Source organism: Schistocerca cancellata, chromosome 2, assembly GCF_023864275.1.
Source record: "Schistocerca cancellata isolate TAMUIC-IGC-003103 chromosome 2, iqSchCanc2.1, whole genome shotgun sequence".
Lineage (NCBI taxonomy): Eukaryota > Metazoa > Arthropoda > Insecta > Orthoptera > Acrididae > Schistocerca > Schistocerca cancellata.
In genome coordinates this window covers 35679306-35703842 of record NC_064627.1, presented here as the reverse complement: position 1 = coordinate 35703842, position 24537 = coordinate 35679306, and the positions used below count along the sequence as shown (strand labels likewise).

The window sequence follows — 24537 nt, the reverse complement described above, 5'->3', positions numbered from 1 at the left end:
CAACAGCACCCCCCACATGCTCCCCAAGGGAGGACGTAAAGAATAGCAAGAAGATAGATATGCATCCCAGAAGGGAAAACATGCTGCAAAGGCTGGAGCCCCGCAGTGGCCGAGCACGAACCTGCGAAAGAGTGGCGAGCCCTCTGGGGGACTGTGGATGGTGGGTGGCAGCAAATGTTGCAGTTCCCAACGCTCCTGCTTTCTCTTCTTTAATAGAAAGCATGCCTTCACTTGAAGTCTCTTGAATGACATTAACTGGTCCACAGAGGGATGGCATTTGCATCTAAGTGCCCTGAAACACTCTCAGATAGCTGCATCTATTGGGTTTCGAAAATTATAGTGTTTGCTGTCCTAAGTGAACAATGTGGTGCATGCTCCATAGATCGATGGTTGGTGTGTGTGTGTGTGTGTGTGTGTGTGTGTGTGTGTGTGTGTGCGTGTGAGAGAGAGAGAGAGAGAGAGAGAGAGAGAGAGAGAGTGAGAGAGAGAGAGAAGAGGGGGGGGGGGGGAGGGAGGGGAGTCGCTGTCAGAGGTTGGTGGCACCTGCTGGTCAGTGACAACTGCTCAGTGAAAGTGTCAGCGTGTATGAGCATGCACGCATGTGCAGTCGCCCTCTCAGTGTAAAGGCCAGATGTACAACAGGATTTGCAATTTATAATAGCAAGGAGTTGGATCTCTGAGAATTTTGTCTCCTGAAGAGCCATGCCAACTGTAGAGTAACTACTCACTCAGCCAGGTGGAGATGACAGTTCACTGAAGGGAAGTCAGATTGAGATCTAACAAAAGATTGAATGGGAAAAGAAGTATGAATTACTTTGCTGCTGAGTCACATTCCACCTGAATGTGCGATTCTTCATTAACATTTGTGGCACAATCCTGCACAGCAGCCCGCCACGCAGCAATGCTGGCCCACAGGCTCGACCGGCCCAGTCCACAGCCTGAACTCCTCAGCTGTCGTGGCCACATTGCCAGCAGGTAGCACTTGGCTGCTCAGTCTACCACAGCCCACCAGACTGTACGGGCCGGACAGCGTATCAAACGTACATCCCACACTGCAAACCGAACTCTACCACTCTAGATGTGCTGTTACCTCCTCCCAATGAGGGTTTTCCCAACGTACCTTCGACAGCACTTAACACAGTACTGATGAGGCCGAAGTATTTTTCTCTGTGAAAAGAATTTCATTTTACACAATGTATGTGAAATAAATGCTCAACAATATATTTGAAGTAATTTTTTTGAAATGTTATTTGCTGCCAAAATGCACACATGCAATTGCTAACACATCTGATTAGATATGTTTGTTTACACTTTGAACATCTTCATTTTAAGGGTTGCATTTCTATAGATTTCTCTGCCATTACACAGACAAATTAGATTTCGACATATCCAGAACTGAATTCCAAAACTGACAAGTACAATGAAATGTACTGACACTGGCAATACTATAACATACCCAAAAGCAGCACTGTTTCCTCTGTTCGGTCGAACAGATAAAAATAAGAAAAAACTTCTGAGAGTTGATGTGACTGCATAAAGTAGGCACTGAACATCTAGTTTTCTGAGAAGCATGTTGTCATGTCAAACCATTTTGTTTTGTGCTAAAGAAAAATGGAGTGTGACGTTACACTGGGTCCACAGTACTATTTCATGTCAATGGATTATTCAAATTAAGAGTTTTCATGTAAAATGATTGTAACTTCCGAACCTTTGTAATCCGAGATTGCAATGCGCTTTTGTAAGCCAGTCATAACTCATGTCACGTGATCTCGCCAGCCAATGACAGTGGATATTCAGACCCCAGGACACGTGCTGTCAACTAATAGCAACATAACTGTTAAGTAGCGCCAATACACAAACAGGAAAAGTTAAGGTTTTAAATTAATATACATGGCGTTGCTACAAGAAAAGTAAAGCTTTCACATATAATATTGGTCTCTAAGGTTAATAAGCTGCGAAAGAAGCTAAGTTTTCGCATATAATGTTGATATTTTTTGCACGTGTTACACTTTTAAGATAGATCACACAAATGTGCCAGGAAAATTTTTAGAAGAGTCCAGTTACTTGTCCTCACAGTTTTACACAAATAAATTAGCTACCACAGAGGAGGGATAGCTTCCCATAGCACTACATCAATTTGCTCATAATAACAACATAAATGTCTGATCATCTGGGCTCAAATTACTTCCAAATGGCTCGTCATCAAATGCTCTGATTTAAGAAATTCATCATACATTCTCGCACATAGTTCAACTTGCGTAAAAGGAAATTTACTTTGAAAGTAACGCTTTTCAAACCACCATTCCCAATATTTTCCCGCGACCTGTTAGAAATAGGTTCATTTTAGCAGTTACCAGAGAGTGCCAGATAACAGGTGCCACCGCGCTTTGGCAGCTACGATGACGCAGGAAGCCCGTATGTTCGTACTTGTAAAACATTAAAAGATCTTACATTATGTCATAAGAGAAACAAGACATCTGAGGATACTCCAAGAGTATCGGAATTTCCTGAACCGTACTAAAATGGCACATTTGAAGTGCATACTTAAAGACCACAATTGTATATCCAGATTCCCAATGAAGTTGGCCTCCACCCGATATTAAGCTTTTCAGTGGGGGTTTTGGGATGTAAAATTTCTTTGAGCACCAATACTGTATTAACTCATTTTTGATTCTTTATTATGGCAGAATGCCACATGTGCTATAAGATGAAAACGTGCACTTGAAATGCAGCAAGCAGTTGAAATAAGCCAATAGTGTGGAACTAAACATTTCAAACACATTGGCTGCCTTGTTCTAGAAGGTGATTAATGCATGACTGTCAGAAAAGTGAAAATAATAGATGCAACTAGGATTCCCCTGACAGATATCACGTACACTATGCACGCATTCAAAAATCAACTTGTGATTCATTCAGAAATCAACTTAAGAGTGTGTTCAACCAACAGGGACGTGTTTCAAAATCGTATGAGTAATCGATAGACCATCGTGCACTGGATGCTAGGTGCTTTGTGAAACAAGGTTTTTTTGCCCCCCTCAAGAAGATGAATTTGGCGCTCCCCTCCCCCAATTCTTGCCCGGGTCAGATACCTTGGTTTGTCCCCCACCCTCATAGATCCGGGCCTGCTGTGCATGCGTGAGTCTGGCAGCTTGGGCGCAGCAGTAAATTTTTCCTGGTTGCATCTAACTGCGACTGCTTACACAGCCAACAGTAACATTTATGTAGCCAGAAGGGGGAGAAGGTACAAGTCATACGCCACTCAACTGCGCATGCACATGAGCCCACTGGTAACGACTAAAACAAATCTAATGTAAACAGTTGTGACATCACGGTCATCGGAGGCAATTTGTTATGTAGCATTGCATAGACATCCTAAAGCCTATAACACATTTTGCTGTTGGCAAACAGCTTGTACGAGCACTGTGTTTTGTTGTTGTATATGGCACATTTCCTATGTGGTTTATGCTTTATTTTAATATTTTTTTCTTGTTCTATTGTTGCAGCATTTTTCTGCAGTAGCAGGATACAGTAATATCCTTTGTTAGAGTATCGATCCTTACCGGTCAAAAATTACAAAAATGTAACTGAAAAGTAAAACAACATAAAATTCCTGGGTTTTTCCCGATTTTCTTCCGAGTGAAAAAATTCCCGGGCTTTTCCCGGATCTCCCGGTTCGTATACACCCTGTTTAAGTGTTTCGGGAGCATCATCTTCCATGGCAACAGGAGTGCAAAGCAAGCAATTTTTTCCCATTTCCAGTTCTTTTGAAGTCTTCTTGAAGGGATGTGAGAATCTCTACTTTACAACTCTTGGAATGATTTATGTGTTAATATATATACATTATCAGTTTATTATAAAAATACCACAACGTACATATCGTCAGAACAGAAATCAGTCTGTCCAATGTGGTGTCAATTCCTTCTATTCCCTCTCTGTTTTTCATTTCTCAAAGAGCATTATTACACAGTACAGAATACTGCCTTCTGATAAATTCAGGCATGGTCATTCGAGAGTTCCAGCAAGTATCGTCTGACTGCTCCAGTGTTCTCTCTAGGCTATGACAGGGTGTATACGTGGATGCAGAAAAAAAATTCACGGATTTTTCCCGTAATTCTCAGTTAAAATTACATTTCCTCCCGGGTGAAAATACACTTTTTCCGTGTTAAGTGAGAGTATACTTTTCCTCGGAACTGTAAAACTTATTAATCTTTTGAATGGTTATGGTTTTATACAAGGGCATAGAATTTCCCGGCAGTTTAGAAAACTAAACTCAGGAAACCAAACACGTTTTGGGAAGATGTCTGACGTGCAGCAACTTGTACACTGCATATTTTCATATTACAAAAATATAAATTCGAATTCCACCAAACACCGCATGTTACTTTCCGAAGCATTGAAATCGTGATTGCGATGCGCTTTTGTAAGCCAGTCATAGCTCACGTCACGTGATGTCGCCAGCCGATGACAGAGGATATTCAGAAAAAGGACGCGTGATGTAGTCGGCCAAAAGCAAGATCACTGTTAGGTAACGCGAACACACAAATAGGGAAAGTTAATGGTTTAAATTAATATATGTAGTGTTGCTACAAGAAAAGAAAAGCTTTCACATATAATATTGCCCCTTTTTGCACGTGTTACACTTTAAGATACATCACACAAATGTGCCAGTAAAAATGTTTAAGAACGACTTAAATGTTAGATCTTCTGGGCTCGAAATTTTTCTGAATCATCGTACTCAAAGAGTTGATTTTTAAACGAAGAGTTAAAAGCTCTGGGATTTATGAAATTCATCGTACATTCTCACACATAGTTCATATTGCATAAAAGAAAATTTACTTTGAAAGTAACGGTTTTCAAACCACCATTCCCAATATTTTCCCGCGACCTGTTAGAAATAGGTTCGTTTCAGCGCTTGCCAGAGGGCGCCTGATAACAAGCGTCTTACATAATGTCATAAAAGAAACAAGACAGAGGATACTCTAAGAGCACGGGTATTTCGTGAACTGTACTAAAATGCATCATTCGGCTTGAAAGTGCACATTCGTATGTCCAGATACGGATGTAAATACTCTTGGGGTACCAGTACTGTATTATCTCATGTATGGTTCTTTACTATGGCATAATGCCATACGTTCTAGGAGACGAAAACATGCACCTGAAATGAAGCGTAAACAGTTGAAACCAGCCAATAGTGTGGAATTAAACATTCCGTTTCAAATAAATTGGTTGGTTCAGCGCAAAAGATTAATAAAAACCGAATTTCTTTAGCAAATCGACGAAAATAACTTCATTGTTCTGCAATGTGATTAATGCTCGACTGTCAGAATGGGGAAATAAAATAAAATCTGAAACTAATAACATATTTTAGCCTTTCACAATTATGTAATTCACTTCCGAAATCACTCAGAAATCAGTTTTGTTTTCATTTGATGTAAGAGCAAAAAACGGAAAGGAAACAGCAAAATCACTAAATGTAAACATGAGTCACATGAGACTACACACTTTCCCATAACAACTTAAGATTGCTCTGTAGATCTGTACCGGATCTACGATATTTCCGAATCGGGGCAATACTAGATAGTGGTGCTCCCCCCCTCCCTCGAGCTTTTGAAGTAGGACACCAAAAATTTAAAAAAATTGACTTTTCAAAAAATGACCATTTTGTAGCGCACTTCTTTCTGAAGAGTCTGATACATAAAACAAACGTATTTGAGGAAATGTAAGAGGCCGGCCAGGGTGGACGAGCGGTTCTAGGCGCTACAGCCTGGAACCGCGCGACCGCTACGGTCGCAGGTTCGAATCCTGCCTCGGGCACGGATGTGTGTGCTGTCCTTAGGTTAGTTAGGTTTAAGTCGTTCTAAGTTCTAGGGGACTGATGACCTAAGAAGTTAAGTCCCATAGTGCTCAGAGCCATTTGAACCATTTGAAATGTAAGACATATTCTTTGGTCTTAAATGTGCCAAAGTGCAGCCCCACGCCTATTCACACAGCATTCTATCGCACATCACTGTATTTCGCTCTGTGGAACTCAAACATGTAACATTTTGTAATGTGTGCCATCACACTATATTCAGGACAGTGGAAATTAAAATTTCCTGTGGTGCCTTTCCTGCTCCCAATCAGCCGGTTCGACAACCTGCCCTGTTTAAAAAACTCACAATAAATACTGGATGGGATTATTCGTAACAGGGAGAACAGTAACTCATCAGAAAATTTGCGCTCTTTATTGCCTGTTAGCTAATAACTTTACGTTTTGTGGGACATAAAATTAAATATAGGATACAAAAAACCAGTAAAGACAATAGACAAGCAAGACAGTACACATTTCTTCAGTCCTTAAGTCCTTGCATTGTTTTTCTCACTAACCTTAGTACAGCTTTACATGGCGTGCTTTCCTTTTCGGTAAGAATCTATTAGCTCATCAAAGTTCATCAAACATTTTGCTACATGAAAAAACCAAATCTATTAGCTCATCAAAGTTCATTAAACGTTTTGCTACATGAAAAAACCAAATGTTGTCTAATACTGAAAATGCTATTAACATGAATAGAACCCAAGACTAGTGTGCTTTCTCAATCTGATTACGTGTATTTTGTCACGAAATCTTATTCTGCCTAATATTGCAGCAGTTGTAACACACACCGAATAAACGACACTGTTTTGGCACAAATAGTCATTTTTATAACACGACAGAATATAATCACGAAGTACCAATATCAAATGCCTATTAGGCCTACTACAAGCAAAACGTTTCACATTAAGTAATAGTTTCACATTTCATTCGTACGCTCTAGCTTCTGAAGCAGTAGTACAAAATTTTTATATAAATTTGGAGTCATCATATTATTCCATAATTTGTGTGGTGTCCCCGTTTCTTCTCCTTCCTCGTTCTAACAAAAAATCTTGTCATCACTAATTCTGTAACAATTCCTGCCATGGTTAAAACTTATTCTCTGATTAACTTGACTAACCCTGCCACAATCACCGTTTTATTACGGTATCCCGCTTTTTTTCTCCAGTTAGGCATTATTAGGTGTTCGTACAATGCATTTTCCACGCTGCTCCCACAACAGAACTTTAGCGGCAGCTAGCCTGGGACTGTACAACTGGCCCTTGCCAGTGTAGCGTTCTAGCAAAAAAGCGGGAGAAGGTTCTAGTCATACGCGACTCAACTACGCATGTGCAAGAGCTCGCTCGCAACTGCTCAAATGAATCTACTGTAAGCAGTTGTAACATCAGGCTCATCGGAGGCAACTTGCTGTTATGAAGCATTGCATAGTCTTCCTAAAGCCGTTGACACATTTTGCTGTTGGCAGACGCTTTTGTGAGCACTGTGTTTTGTTGCTGTATATGGCGCATTTCCTTGGCAACTTAGTTTTATTTTCATTTCTTTTTCTCTCTTTCAAGTTTTATTGCTGCAGTATTATTCTGCAGTAGCGAAATACAGTAATATCCACTGTTAGAGTATTGGTTCTTACCGGTCAATGTTACAAAAATTTAACTGAAAACTAAAACAATGAAAAATTCCCAGAATTCTAAAAAATCCCAGGTTTTTCCCAGTTTTCTCCTGGATGAAAATATTCCCAGGTTTTTCCCGGATCTCCCGGGTCGTATACACCCTGTATGAACAAGGCCACTTTGCTTTACAAATGTTACACGTTCCTTCACTGAAGTCAGAACAAAATAGTTGTGAGCAATTGGATGAGATATATGGAGTATTAAATACATTTCTTAGTATTCTGTTCAGAATGTGACAGGAACAAATCAGTGTAGAATATCTACAAAGAGCGGCAGTAATGTTGGCACCTTAGTCATAAAACGTACATCTTTGACAAGACTTTTCTCATGAATACCAAGGGAGATAAATCTTCCAACAATTCCTCTCTGATATTTTCAAGTGTTTTAGGCTCATCTGGAAAGGGGGTCATAAACAAGAAGTGTGATGTGAGGTCTCAGTTAAAAAAATACGAAACAGTACATGTAAGGTAACGATCTCTCCTTGTGAGATTGTCCACATATCTGATCGTTGAGCATTCACCTTCATTCACATAAAAAATTACTTCAGGTATAATTTCCTAAGGTTTTTTGCTTCTTTTGTGATGTGTCGTGAGAGAGTAGTGGGATGCGGCCTAGAAGGTTCTGCGTATAATTTTTCCATAAGTCACTGCAATGTCTACTAATCTGAGCCACACCCAAAAATCCTTCACTTCTAATAGCTTCTCGTGGACACACAACCACGCATTTGCCAGTAAATTTGCTCTGAGCACAACTGGGAAGGCATTTTTGGTCAACACATGCCACCTGTGTGTTAGACACACACAAATGGTGTGAAATATGCAAAGTGTCACATGACCCTTTACCATGCAAGTAAAGTGCATTGCACTCCACACAACAAAGACAGGCAGCACTGTTGCCATCACTATCTCCTACGGGCTTAAACACTGACCAAATTGAACTTTTGAGATCTGGGTCAGGCTCGATGATTCTGTACTCACCAGTCATTAGTTTTCGTTTTATTTTCTGTTTTCTTAATGTATTTTTCTTTCTTTTCGAACCACTTTCCACACTCATCTTCAAAACGGTAAGAAAAACACAAAAGACTATTATACTATCATTTATTTGATCAGTAACAACACAAAGTATCTTTGCACAATTATCTCCTAGAATTCATGCCTCAATTTGTCTCCATCACAATATGTTCGCTACTAATTGTGTTGGAGCAGCTGTATTACAAAGCATCTTTTTTTACTAGTATGAAGATGTCACAATGTTGTACAACTGCCACCATCCCACTTCGAAAAATTAAAAAAGCTTAGACCACTTGTGTGGTAACAGCCAACACAGTTACTGTCATTAGGGAAGACAATAAAGTAGCCAATGTGAGAAAAAACAGCAACGAACTAAGAAGCAGTATGTTGCAAAATACAGAATGATAGTTTTTTCTATGAGTGATTCTGCAAAGATTAATGAAATGAAATGTCGTGTGGCTAGGGTCTCCCACGGGTAGACCAGTTGCCTGGTGCCAGTCTTTTTAAGTGATGACACTTTGGCGACTTGCATGTCAATGGGGATAAGATGATGATGAAGAAAACACAACACCCAGTCCCTGAGCGGAGAAAGTCCCCGACCCAGATAGGAATTGAACCCGGGCCCCTTGGTGTGGCAATCCGCTGTGCTGACCACTCAGCTATGGAGACGGATGCAAAGATTAATAAGAGAGACATATCCCCTACATTAAGCTCAAGGTGACACTCCAAGATTTCTACATGTACATCTATACTCTGCAAACCAACGTGAGGTAAATGGCTGAGGATACGTCCCATTGCACCAGGAAGATAACCTGTCTAATAATCTAGATTGCATGTGAAATAATACGAATATATACATGGGGGGAAACAGCCTCAGAAAAAGATTAACTGGCTTATTTCAGTGCAAAACAGAGTGCACCAAAGTTGTATAAATTGAAACCTTAAAGTCTTTAGACCTTTCACATACATTTTGGAAGCATTTAAAATGCTTGAAAAAATGAGTCTCTTACTCATCTTTCAAAACTAAAATTAAGTTAAATAAGGCTGGTTTTTGGTTTTTATGAGCCTATTGTGTGATAATGTGGTAATAAAACATGTTTTACATAAGGCAAAAATTTGAATTGTTTATAAAACATGTTCAACCTCAAAATGGAAGCTCTCCTTTTCAGGGAATGTAGAACTATATGGTACAAATCAACAGAAAAACATCAAAATTGTATGGATTGACATTTAAAAAAATCCATAAATTATAAAAAAGTTCAGAACACTGTAGTAAAAGAACTTTGACACGTAAGCCCAAATGAAGGATTTCTTTGTAATCATAAAGCAATTGTCTTTTGAATTAAAAACCCCAACAAAAAAACCTAGAATTGATACAGAGATACAGCATTTTAAATTTTTTTCCAAAATTTTCATATTCAAAATGGTATGCACACAGTCATCTTTGGAGAGCTGTATCTCAGAGCAGAAATTTTTTTATGGAGAATAAACAAAAAAAATGTGTTTTCCCTACGTAGTCCTTCATTTTAACATACGCTAAATTCAATAACATCCGAGTCTATGAAGGTAAGATTTTTTCCTGGCCTGCCGGAATTGATATGGACTATGCTATTTTATTCATTTATTTGACCAATGACATAAAAGCAAAGATAAGTTTTAAAGAGAACTTAAAATTGTTTCACCTGGACAACTCATACTCCATTGATTTAAAAAAATATTCAGTGTAGTAGCATGAGTAGGGCTAAATGTGTTCATTAATGTCAACACTAATCTTTTACATACGTCCTCTAAAGCAACTTTTTCCACATCATTTCAATATAGATTAGATTCAGTTTTCACTCAAATGATACATGGAACACATAACTGCAAAATTTGAGAAGGGAGTTATGGGTGAATGGATTGGACATGTTCAAAGGTATGTAGATATTTAGATATCTCTATGGGCAACGCAATATTTTTCAAACAACCAGTATCATAGACTGTAGGCAGCCACTGTGCAGAAGTGAGTGAAGGGAAGGACTGTTTCCCTGCCTGATCTACAGGCATTCTAAGCTGCCTACAGTATGTAGACGTAGGTCAGATGTAAAATACGGTTCATGGAATGTAGTCAAATTAAATATGGTGATAATGAAAGAATTAGGTTAGGAAATGAAACTGAATAACTGATGGGAGAAGTAGAATTGATACAAAATGCAAACTAACACTAGCAAGGAAAGCATCTCTGAGAAATTTGTTACTATCAAAATATATTTAAATATTAGTAAATCTCTTCTGAATTTACTCATTTGGTACATAGCCTTGTGTGCAAGTGAAACATAAGTGATAAACAGTTCAAACAAGAAGAGAATATAAGCTTCTGAAATGCAGTGGTACAAAAGAATGCCTGAAGATTGGATACATAGATTTGGTAACTAATCCAGTAGGTGAAAGCAAGTTATGTTGCTCGATGTTTCAACCCGCCACCCGATTCCCCTCTGACAGTTCTAAAGTCATTCAAATATAGACTACTGTCAGTAGCACATAAATATAGAGATCATGCTGTCTAGTTAGAAGAAACTTTGAACTCTTCTACTGTATTTCTTTCCCCCATTCCTGTTAATTGTTCCCTTGTGCTCTCCCTGAAACTCTGTACAACCTCTGGTGCTTTCAGTTTATCCAGGTCCCATCTCCTTAAATTCCCACCTCTTTGCAGTTTCTTCAGTTTTAATCTACAGTTCATAACCAATAGATTGTGGTCAGAGTCCACACCTGCCCCTGGAAATGTCTTACAATTTAAAACCTGGTTCCTACATCTCTGTCTTACCATTATATAATCTATCTGATACCTTTTAATATCTCCAGGGTTCTTCCATGTATGCAACCTTCTTTCATGATTCTTAAACCAAGTGTTAGCTTTGATTAAGTTATGCTCTGCACAAAATTCTACCAGACGGCTTCCTCTTTCATTTCTCAGCCCCAATCCATATTCGCCTACTATGTTTCCTACTCTCTCTTTTCCTACTGTTGAATTTCAGTCACCCATGACTATTAAATTTTCGTCTCCTTTCACTACCTGAATAATTTCTTTTATCTCATCATACATTTCATCAATTTCTTCGTCATCTGCAGAGCTAGGAGGCATATAAACTTGTACTACTGTAGTAGGCATGGGCTTCGTGTCTATCTTGGCCACAATAATGCGTTCACTATGCTGTTTGTAGTAGCTTACCCACACTCCTATTTTTTTTAATTCATTATTAAACCTACTCCTGCATTACCCCTATTTGATTTTGTATTTATAACCCTGTATTCACCTGACCAAAAGTCTTGTTCCTCCTGCCACTGAACTTCACTAATTCCCTCTATATCTAACTTAACCTATCCATTTCCCTTTTTAAATTTTCTATCCTACCTGCCCGATTAAGGGATCTGACATTCCACGTTCCGATCCGTAGAACGCCAGTTTTCTTTCTTCTGATAATGACGTTCTCCTGAGTAGTCCCCGCCCGGAGATTCGAATGGGGGACTATTTTACCTCCGGAATATTTTACCCAAGAGGACGCCATCATCATTTAATACAGTTGTTCATGCAAAAAACACAGTTTTCTTAGTTTCACTCTGCAACATTAGAAAGTTTTCCCTTGCACTTCATTGATAGCCATACTATATACCAATCTTACTGGGAACTGAAGCCTCTTACAGCTGGATGGTAAGTTAATTAAAATGAATGGAATTTTTTGTGTGAATACTGACCTGTCTTTTCTTTTCTGGATAATATGATGATGTTAAAATTTTTTTTCATAAGGACACTGGGAACATGGAGCAAATTTAGGAATGCTGTTTGGAAGTTCACAATTTCATCTTGGTTCTTCATTGTATCTTATTTTGTATCCACTACTTTGTTTGTTAAACAAAGTCTTTCATCGCTAAAACTGTATGCTCACAAAAGAATACTTTGTTTATGTAGTTTCTTTCTATAGGTAGATACATTTTTTCCTCTACCTTTACTATGCTGCCTCTAACTAATCAGTTAGGATTATTTTTCTGAATTGCATATTGTTGTGATATGTGCTGTTTTTTGGTTAAGACAATTTTCCTGCAGTCTATATCAATGTGCTATGCACTGTCTCCAAGTTATATTCTAGAACATTCAAGAATATTCTTCTCTTTCTCTCTCTCTCTCTCTCTCTCTCTCTCTCTCTCTCTCTCTCTTTCATTCATTTTGAGTCACCAATCTTGTGACTGGTTTTATGTGGCCCACCACAAATTCCTCTCCTGTGACAACCTTTTCATCCCAGAATAGCATTTGCAAACAGTGTCCTCCAGTATTTGCTGGATATGTCCCATGTTTTCCCCTATAGTTTTTACCTGCCACAGCTATCTCCAGTGCCATGGAAGTTATCCCCTGATATCTTTAACAGATGTCCTATCATCTTGTCGGTATTTTCCATATATTCCTTTCCTCATCGATTCTGAAGAGAACCTCCTCATTCCTTACCTTATCAGTCCACCTGATTTTCAACATTCTTCTGTAGCACCATATCTCAAATGCTTTGATTTTCTTTTTTCCCAGTTTTCCCATGGTACATGTTTCATTGGCATATAATGCTGTGCTCCAAACATACATTCTCAGAAATTTCTTCCTCAAATTAAGACCTTTGTTTGATAGAAGCAGACTCTTTCAGAAATGCCCTTTTTGCCAGTGCCAGTCTCCTCTTATGTCCTCCTTGCTCTATCCATCACAGGTTATTTTTCTGCCTAGCTAGCAGAATTCCTTAACTTCATCTACATTGTGATTACCAAATATGAGATTAAATTTGTTGCTGTTCTAATTTCTGCTACTTCTCATTACTTTTGTCTTTCTTTGATTTACTTTCAGTCTATATTCAGTACTCATTGGACCATTCATTAAATCAAGAGCTCCTGCAATACTTATTCACTTTCACTTAGGATAGCAATGTCATCAGTGAATCTCATCATTGATATCTTTTCACTTTGAATTTTAATCCGAGCCTTGAGCCTTTCTTTTATTTCCACCATTGCTTCATTGACATACAGATTGAACAGCAGAGATGAAAGGCTACATCCCTGTCTTATGCCATTTTTAATCTGTGCACTTTGTTCTCGATCCTCCACTCTCATTGTTCTTTCTTGGTTCTTGTAGATATTGTATGTTACCCTTCTTTCCCTACAGTTTACCCCTATTTTTCTCAGGATTTCGAACATCTTGCACCATTTTACATTGTCAAGCACTTTCTCCAGATTGACAAATCCTATGAACAGTCTTGATTTTTCTTTAGTCTTGTTTCCATTATCAGCCACTATATCAGAACTGCCTTTACCTGTCCTAAACCCAAACTGATCATCAGCTAACAGATCCTCAGTTTTATTTTCCAGTCTTCTGTATAATATTCTTGTCACCAAATTGGATGTGTGGGATGTTAAGTTGATTGTGTGACAGTCCTCACACTCGTTAACTCCTGCAATCTTTGATATGGTGTAGACGATGTTTCTCCAAAAGTTTGATGGTATATCACCAGTCTCATACATTATACACCAATGTGAATAATTTTTTGTTACCATTTCCCCCACTGACTTTAAATATTCTGATGGAATATTATCCATCTCTTTTACCTTACTTGATTTTAAGTCTTCCCAAGCTCTCCTAAATTATAATTCTAATATTGGACCCCTTATTTATTCACTATCAACTCCTGTCTCTTCTTCTATCATGTCATCAGACAAATCCTCCCCTTTGCAGAGGCATTCAGTGTAATCTTTCAACCTACCTTACTCTCCTCTGCATCGAACAGTGGAATTCCCATTGCACTCATAATTGTACTGCCCTTGCTTTTAATTTCATTGAAGGTTATCTTCATTTTTCTGTAAATCATTTCTTTTTTGATTTCTTTACATTTTTCATGTAGCCATGTTGCCGTAGCTGCCCTGCGCTTCCTGTTTATTTCATTCCTAGGTGACTTGCATTTCTGAATTCCTAAATTTCGCTGAATATTTTTGTGTTTCCTTCTTTTGTCGAACATCTGAAGTATTTCTTCTGTTATCCATGGTTTCTTCACAATTACTTTCCTTGTACCTACATTTTTCTTTCCAACTTCAGTGATTTCTCTTTTTAGAGATGTCCATTCCTCTTCAACTGAACTGCCTACTGAGCTATTCATTATCACAGTATCTATAGCCTCAGAGAACTTCAAGCATGTCACTTCATTCCTTGGTACTTCTTTATCCCACTTGTTTGCACATTGATTCTTCCTGTCTAGTCTCTTAAACTTAAGCCTACTCTTCATAATTAGCAAATTGTGATCTGAATCTCTATGTGCCCCTGAGCATATCTTACAATCCAATATCTGAGTTCAGAATCTCTGAATGATCTTGATGTAAAGTCCATATTCTTCTGTAAGCATTTCTTCTCCTCCTTCCCCTATAACTGCATTCCAAACCCTCATGATTGTTAGATTTTCATCTCGCTTTATGTATGAAATACCCATTCAGAATCCTCATATATTTTTTCTATATCTTCATATTCTGCTTGCGATGTTGGCATGTATACGTGAACTATTGTCATAGGTGTTCATTTGCTGTCAATTCTGATGAGAAAAATGCTATCACTGAGCTGTTCACAGTAACTCACTCTCTGTCCTACCATCCTATTCATAATAAGTCCTCTTCTTGTTATGCTATTTTCTGCTGCTGTTGATATTACCCTACACTCATGTGACCAGAAATCCTTGTCTTCCTTCCATTTCACTTCACTAACACCCGCTATATCTGGACTGAGCCTTAGCATTTCCCCTTTCAGATTTTCTAGCTTCTCAACCACATTCAAACTCCTGAAATTCTATGCCCTGACTCCTGGAATGTTGTCCTTTCATTGGTTATTCAATCTTTTTCTCATGGTCAACTCCCTCTTGGCAGTCATCTCCTGGAAATCCAAAGGGGGGGGGGGGGGGGACTAGTTCAGAATCTTTTCCCAATGATGACACTTCTTCAATTACAGGCCACATTTCCTGTGGATACACATCATGTGTGTTTAATGCAGGGGTTTCTGTTGCCTTCTGAATCCTAATGCCATTCATTGATCATTCCTAATACTTCTGTCTTTTATCAGCTGTTTCCCACACTAAGGGCAAGAGAGTCTCCTAAACATCTGTCCACTCTTCTACCCTCTTTCACAAGGAAATTGGTAAAATAAGGGCAACTTCTTATGCCAGAAATCTTCGGCCACCACTGATGTGATTTTTGTTCAAAATTTAAGCAGCAGCAGGGTGTTATAATTAGTAATCAAAGACACTATTAAGACCACAGCTATATTCTAGAACATTCAAAAACATTAGTTAACATTTGTGATAATTCATAGAAGCTCAACTTGGACCCAAAAATGTGTTATCGATACTCTAATACATGTATAAACTATACAGTGTCAATATTATAATACAATTAAGGTATAAATAATCTCAGATCTGCACTCAAAGAAAAAGTTGAGGCTGTCTATGATAATGAGTGTTTTTTTAGCTAGAACTTGCAAACCCTACAAGATATTAGAATGAAGGATCCAACATACAACATAAACTACCACAAATTTACTTCCAGAATTCCCTGTTTCTGAAGCATTTATACTCTTGGAAGTGGGATGAAAATTTTGTTGCTCCACCATGCAGCTTTATAATAAAATTACATGCAGAACTCAGAAGACTAAGGGGTGGCAGACTTCACTTACATCCTTTTGAAAAGAAGCCATTATCTTCTGTTGCTTACACATTGACGACACTAGCATTACATGTAGAATTATCCTGTGACAAGCAGATGCAAGTGTACATGTTGTGTGGAGCATCCCTGATTGTGTCTCAAATTGTCACAGAGTGCTCACTCTTGCCAATTCACTCTTGTCAATTCTTAATGAGATGTCCTTGCCTCTCTGCTCTTACTATTGAGGTACAAAGTCACATGCCAACAGGACAAAGAGTGCACTACTACAAATTGTGCTGGGTGAAATGCACATTTTGACTATACATACCTTCTTCAAGTCTTTCCAGTGAGATGAAGTTCTTGTAACCTAACTGCAAATGACACATTATTCAGTATTTGTAGCATACTAAGTACAGTATACCATACATTTTATACTTGCATGCACTTTGAGTTGAGTGGTCAGCCAATCATATTCCTCTGATTTATTATTTTAATCTTTGTGGCTATTTCACTTTAGTTACTTAGAGAAATTTTCTACAAAGACTATGTCAACAGCATTTCCTTTTGTGTAACCATGCATGAGTGGATGAAAATGACAGTAGTGCACAGTGAGTACATAAAATGGAAATATTATTGAAGTAAGGTCTTCAGATTTGCTTTTTTTGGCATCTTTGCACTTGGTATACTTCAGCTATTTAATTTTTAATACCTACAAAAGATGTTCATTTTATGAATGTAGCTCATACTTTAATACTGAAGTGTCACAATTATTATGAATTGAGTTTCTCTATTAATCATTTGGCATAAATAAATGAAATAGACTTAATCAGTTTACTTAGCCTACAGTATTAACATTTCTTGAAATGAATTTTTTGACAAAAACATGATTACAAAGTTATATTATTAGGTATATGAAGGAATTCTTCTAATGAGTACACTGTGCTTCTAAACCAGGAAACTGTGCAGCTCTTCCTTAAGCAGTTTGACAGGCATACATTGGCTGTAATTTGAGAATTTTTTAGACACATTGATTGCAGTGTAAACACACAATTATTAGTATCTGATCATTTATTTCATGATAAGACTAGAGCTGTCTACATGTGCTATATTCAATAAATATTTGTTTGTTGCAGGTGACAGACAAAATTCCAGTGTACACTTCTCAGTATCAAAATTCCAGTGCTGCTTCTTCTAAATCAAAATTCCAGTGAATTGTTACATGCAGGAGTTTGCTGCAATAAGCAGAAGAAGTCATGTGAGTACCTCCATAGATTCACATTTCATTAAAGTGTTTGTACCTTCAGTACTCACCAGTACAGCTTTGATTGCTAAGCAAATATTCTTTTGAAAACATGTAAACATAAGAACATAACTTATACTACATAAGGAAAACTGAGATTTTACACTTTTTTTGATATAATCACACCAGTCACAAACAAGATTTTTAACATATTTTCATTACTTTTGGATCACACTGAAGTCCCAATTGCTGACCATCAGACCATAAAGCCTGTTCTGCTGTAATACAGTGTATGGCTTGTGTGTTGTCATCGCACTGACATTCTGTTGAAGCTGCCTTTCTCCATCAGTAGAATGAGTCCACTCATCTGCCCTCATTTATTCTATTGAGGCTTGTCTATATTTTCCAATGTAAGTTGAGGTCCACAGGTTTTTTTTTTGTGTGAGACTGGGAAAGTCATAGGCACATGTCAGTGAGGACTCTTCCCTCTATTTTTACCATGCTCCAGGTCTGTTAAAGCTGTCAGCAACTAGTTTCCTGGCTTTTAAGTATGGAGGGACTATGGAATGCAGTCTGTCAATTTCCACACCTTTAGACAAGAGAGACTACTTTGTGTTTTAGTATATTTCCTTACAACATCAAAGTTCCATTGTATTTGTGGTGCATGAACATGGTTAAGCATAGGAAACTGTTAGATACATGTAGGCAGAGAAACTGTTAGATACATGTAGGCATTATCATTACAATTACATTCTATGCTGACATTCTTTATGTGGTCACTATTGAGCCATACTGATGTACTATATTCACAGTAGAGTACACAAGACTCAGAGCTGTAATTCAGAAAATAGCGGCAAATAATTCCCAATTTTAACAATGTTTGATAGTGCGCATAATTGTTTCTTCTCCTGATAAAGGCTGTGCAGAAATTACAGCAGAGTTGGTATATGGTATGGCCGTTTTCACAGGTGGTCGTGACTCTGATGGGATATGATAATCCTGTGACAGTACTATTGTAGGTTATGCTGGGTGGATGAATTTGACAGGGCTCACATCTTGGTCTTCCACATGGGTATGGCCCTTTTTTCAAGAGATTGGAAGTGAGAGTGAGATAGGGATGGACCAGGATGTTGTGTTGGTTGGGTGGGTCAGAGAATACTAATTAGGATTGGGAGTAGGAAACCCTGGTGGAAGACATGGCTCATTTGCTCCACTCCAGACACTCCACTGTTGTTGCATGTATTGTACAGCTATCTGTTTGATTGAGGCATGCAAGCCATCCCTCCTCGGCAAGGTATTGGTTCGTGAAGGGCCTGCACACTTGTACAGACCATAAATTTAGAAAAAATATTTCCGCCAGAAGTAAAACAAAAATTAACCCAGTCTTTAGTCCTGCCACTACTGAGGTGTAGTTGAACATGGTAGAAACAGTGAAAACTCCAGACAAGTTGAACCAGGATTGTTCTGTAGTCTGTTGCAAATGCCGGTTCTCTAGACTTTCTCAAAACAGCCTCTTCTTCCCCCCTGGGTTTTCCAATTTCATTCACAGTGTGTATCTGTAACACTTGTGTGTTGATCTGACCTACTGGTAAAAAATCCAGCAAAACATCTCTGAATTGCTTTGATGTCTTCCTTTAATTTGACATGGTGGGGATCCCAAAACACTCAAACTGTACTCAAGAATGGGTTGTACTGGCATTCTATACACAATATCCTTTAAAGATTAATTAAACTTTCTAGAATTCTCATAATAAACCAACGTTGACAATTTTTCTTACCCGCTACAGATCTTACATGCCCATTCCACCTCATATTGCATCTCAGTGTTACATCCTGATATTTAATTGTCATAACGGTGTCAAGAATCGCACCATTAGTACTGTATTCAAGCACACCAGGATGGTTTTTCCTAGTCATTTGCACTAACTTAAATTTTTCTACATTTAGAGCAAGCTGCTATTCATAACCCTAAATAGAAGTTCTATCATCTTGTATCCTTGTACAGTGACTCAGTGATTACATTTTCCCATACACAGCAGTGTCAACCATCACAGACTGCTGCACTCCTTATATGTCAGTTTGTTTATGTATGACGAACATCCAGAAAACAAAGAATATCTTTGCGTATAGGGCATGCATGCATTTTGTAACAGTTGCTCCTTAATTTTTTGTGTTCAGTGTGACGTGAACAGTTTCTGCATACAGTTGTAAGTCACACCTTGACTAGTGTTAACTATGGAGATAGGCATGAGTACAACTGTGCTGACAGCAAATCTCATCAACTGTGTGGTGCAAGGTGTTACTGGTTTTCTGCAGGTAGAAAATGTTAGAACCTTTGACATTCATTGCAGACTTATGACCATTTATGGCAACTGTGTAATGAATGCAGTCAGTGTCCATTAGTGGTGCATAATATTTCAGAGTACGAGAACAGATGTTAAAGATAAAGAGTGATCAGAGCGGTCCTCCATCATCAAAGATACACTGAAACAAAAGATGGATTGTGTCATTCAAAAGAACTGATGATTCACAATTAGTGACATGCATGAAAAGTGTCACGAAACGTCTTGTTCAATTGTGCATGAAATTGTCACTCAGCACTTAGGGCACCACAAAATCTGTGCATGGTGCGTGCCATGATACTTTACAGTTGAGAAAAAGTTGTGATAATTGGTACTGCATTAGCATTCCTGGGTCATTAAAAAAGGGATGCCAAATGATTCATTGGCAGATTGTTTGTGGTGATGGAACCTGGGGTTTTCATAACATCTCCCCCCCCCCCCATCTCCCCCCCTCCTTCCGCCCCATGAAGTAACAGTCTGTGGAGTCACATCATGCTCAGTTGTCAAACAAACTGTGTCAACACGAAAACTGATGGCTCTGTATTCTGAGACAGTGAAGAGGTTATAATAATTGACAAGACACCTTCTCCAAATTTCATGAGTCATTAGAAATGGACTGATTAGGAGTACACTTTATGTCCTAAGTTTTCTCTGGTTTGATAGGTGGCAGTCTTATGGGGGACATGGAAGGTGCCTCCTTGAAGAATGCCTCGTGCAGCATTCAGGCGTCCCCTGGAAACGGCGTATTGCCGGCTGAACCCTTCCAAGTCAAGAATACCACCACCATGTGATGTGTGTCTTCTTATTACTCTTCTGTAAGTATCTCTCATTACTTAACTAGTAGTCATGACACTTAACAGTGAGAACACATCCATCACTAGGAATGAACGTGCCAATAGTATTTTTGGATGGCGTGATGTGTTGAGCACATGCCACTACTAGAGAAACTAGAATTCTACGGCATCAAAGAAAACAGTCTCAGACTAGTAAAAGCTTATCTCAACAACCGTAAACAGGTAGTTTGCGTTGGTAAGGAAATGTCAAACATAGAAAATGTTAAAGTAGGTGTGCCTCAGGGATCTGTACTGGGGCCCTTCCTGTTTCTAATAATGATCAATGACCTCCCCTCGTTTATTAGACCCACCACTGTATTGTATGCAGATGATACGACTTTTCTCCATAGCAGTAACAATCTTAATGACCTTAAAACCTGTGCTGAAAATACACTCACTCATGCAGCATATTGGTTCAGAGCAAATGGTTTCCTGCTAAATGAAAATAAAACTCAGCAGATAATCTTCACTCTAAGAGAAAAGCCACTATCTGATGACCCTAGTTCTGTTAAATTCCTGGGAGTTTATTTAGACGAAAAGTTAACCTGGAGTCAACATGTAAACTATATTAGTAGTAAACTATCTAGAGTAATTTATTTATTAAGACAACTCAGAAATTGTGTACCTGAAACATACATCAGATCATCTTATTTTGCATTTTTCCAGAGTATAATATCCTATGGCATTATTTTGTGGGGTAACTGTAGTCATATACATGACATCCTATTATTGCAGAAGAAAGCCATTAGGATAATTACAAACTCTTCACATAAGGCTCACTGCAAACCCTTATTTACTAAACAAAAAATTATGACTGTAATAAACCTCTATATATACAATGTCTTAATCTTTACGAAGAAGAACCTACAAGATGTGAAACGTAGAGAAAATGTACATTGTTACAACACAAGAAGCATCAAACACATATACACGCCTTACCACAGACTATCAAAATCAATAAATAGCTATGAAGTCACAGGACACAAGCTATTTAATAAGCTGCCACATGCCATACAGGATCTTCCTGAACATACATTCAAAGAAAGACTGCATGAATGGTTTATTGCCCACCCGTTCTATGATATCAATGAATTCTTCAACTGTAAAATGCAGTAATCCAACAGATGACCCACTGTACATTTATTGTAATATAAACTAAAATATTTCAGTAGTCAATACCTTATCACACTGTATTATAAATTGTAACTTCATTTGACGTTGTCAATTGCTGTAATGGCCTAAAGACAATAAAATCATTATTATTATTATTATTATTATTATTATTATTGCTGATTTGTTGTGCTGTCTAAGCTTTTTGTGCCAAAATGGAGGGTGTGAAGCCTGAAATTGCCATTTTACACAGCAGTTGTTAAGCCGTAGTATTGTCTTGAGAGGTTTAGTGGAATCATGGAAATCACTTCTAGAAGTGATTGAGAATTCACTACTGAATAAAAACTCTACAATCCAGACTTCAGAAAGATGGGGGGGGGGGGGGCAAGTGTCACCTTTTGCCACCCTCCTTTTGCAGATCCCTAAGGTTCGTTCAATAATTTGTCATAATACTTGGGCTCTGGTACATAAATTGCAGTTAACAAACTGGCAAATTAAACAAACTTTAATTAGCCCAGTGTTCAGAATAAATTTACACACATAATTAGTTTTAATTATTAGATGAAACAGCTACTCAACAGTTTAAGCAGGAGTTCACTGGAATTATTCATACTACCTGTTTTTCTGCTAAAATAAGTATATAGAAAAAGCACAACAGAAATTTCTTTAATTATCATAGCTAAAAAAATATTATTTTGGACACAGCAATGCCTTCAGAATTCACAATGCCATCAACATAAACATAATAATTATGAATATGTAACCATATCACACCAACTGATGGTGAGTGTAAACCTAAAATGTGTCTTGGCATAAATAGAATTTAAAGTAGTAGATGGCCACTGTGGTTTTTTAAGTAATTACTCCAAAGCCTTGGCTTACATAGGTTTGAGACACAGACCATAATGGCTATGGGGGCCTTTACGCTTATTTTCAGAATCAAAATCTTATGTAAGCCCATGATCAAAGACAATATGTTTCCAGTCCATTATACCTTTTCACAGAACTATGAATCTTCACAAACAGAGCAGTTGTTAATGTGCAACCAGTATATGAATACTGATAATGTTGGATCTAAATTGTCTTCTTAAAAACTCATATGAGCATCAGATGGTCTATGCAAAAATATGTTTATAGGAGGATAGGAAAATTAGTTCCACAATCAGATTAGTTTCTATACACAGCTACTTCCATTATATGTAGAAGTTTCCCCAATTTTGTAACTTAGTGTCTTAGTATTTTACCATTCCAAGCTTTTCCTTTTTAAGTGGATTAACTGATTATGACTTGCTAATAGTCAAAACCATTAATGATACCATTTGTGTGACCTGAGGGTAAGAAAATAATTTTGTTTACAAGACAGCCACTTTTCCTCTGAGGCCATGTGCCTGGAATGTGTTAAAATTTTTTATGTACAAGTTGTACAGCTGTTTCCTTCTGTAAGAAACCCATAAAGTTATTGAACAATAGAGTCATACATTATTAATGATTACCTGCTCACATGTATTACCTATTTCCACAGACAAGTGGATATTGCTAAGTTCAGTACAACTATTTCGGAATTTATAGGATCTATGATGAAAATTAAATTGTATTTAGTGCAGTCTTAAGATCACACAAAATAAATCTATTTTATATTCCATTATAATGTACAATGTACTAATATGCATATGTGATTTTTCACAGGGATGGTGGGCCTCTCATCGTGCTACATGTTGTTCTTGAGTTTTGAAGCTCACTGTATCTGTGGCATTTCTGGATCCAAGATCAGTGTAAACTTCATCAGTTATCTTTCTGTGAAGACAATTGTGCTACATTTTTGTAGGTGGTTGAGTGCTTTCATTACAATAAACTTCATTAAAATCCTACTAACAGTTAAAAAGATTTCTTTTACTTATGTAATGATAGTATTTTGTAATTGTTTATGAGCAGACATAAAGCAGGTACATATAAGTCGATTTTGTCTGTGTGAAGGGAGTGGGATTGTACACGACCATGCTTAACCAAATGGAAACAAAAAATAAGACAGCATTTATCACCTGTCATTTTACTGAGCTGTGACATCTTAAGCTAGGTCACACTCACTTGAACTATGTTGTCACACTTGTGCAAGACAGTATTTGTGACCAGTATTAAATTATAAGCATTTTCGTGATGAAAAAAATTATTTGTAGTACATTCCACAATGGACATGTCAGGAAATCAACATACCTCAGTTGAATATACAACTGACTCACTGATGGATGTGTTATTTGATAAGAAGCACAAAAATTTCAAAATGAATGACTAAGAAAACAACAAAGAGCATCTTGATATTTGCTGAGAGAGCATGTTTTACTGTATGGTTTGCCTGGGTAAAACTAGACACACATTATGTCTATCGGATTAAAACTTCTGGTTCACAGCGATACAAAGTCTATGAAGGGACAGAGTAGTTACTGCCTCCATGGCTGGTCACTCTTTTTCCTGTGCAGTGGCAGGTAGTGGTGATCCCTGGATGGGAGAGGGAAGCAAAGCACTGGCAGAGGGGCCAACACATTTACAGTGCATCTTTAATCAGGAACAGTGAGCCTGGGACCATTGGGATGGGGACAGATGATGCACAATCACAGCAGAAAACTGTAGACAATGCAGCAGTTACAGACACTGCAAGACCTATTTACATTGCATCATTAACCAGGTACAGTGAGGCTATGTAAATTGTACTAGATGTGACACTTTTGCATCACATGTAATACTCACTATGTCAAATCATTCTAAATAAGTGAATGTGAGAACAACTTACTAGCAATTTATAGCTA

At 37.9% G+C, this 24537-nt stretch overlaps 1 long non-coding RNA gene across 1 annotated transcript in view; it reads left to right on the top strand.

Moving 5' to 3' along the window:
* The window catches only part of LOC126143693 (uncharacterized), a 42217-nt gene extending 18658 nt beyond the window's left edge, over nt 1-23559 (top strand). Inside the window, exons 2-4 of the long non-coding RNA XR_007529752.1 lie at nt 17345-17466; nt 20457-20608; nt 23423-23559. This is a non-coding gene — a long non-coding RNA (uncharacterized LOC126143693). The remainder of the gene's footprint in view (nt 1-17344; nt 17467-20456; nt 20609-23422) is intronic.
* Nucleotides 23560-24537: the final 978 nt, after the last annotated feature.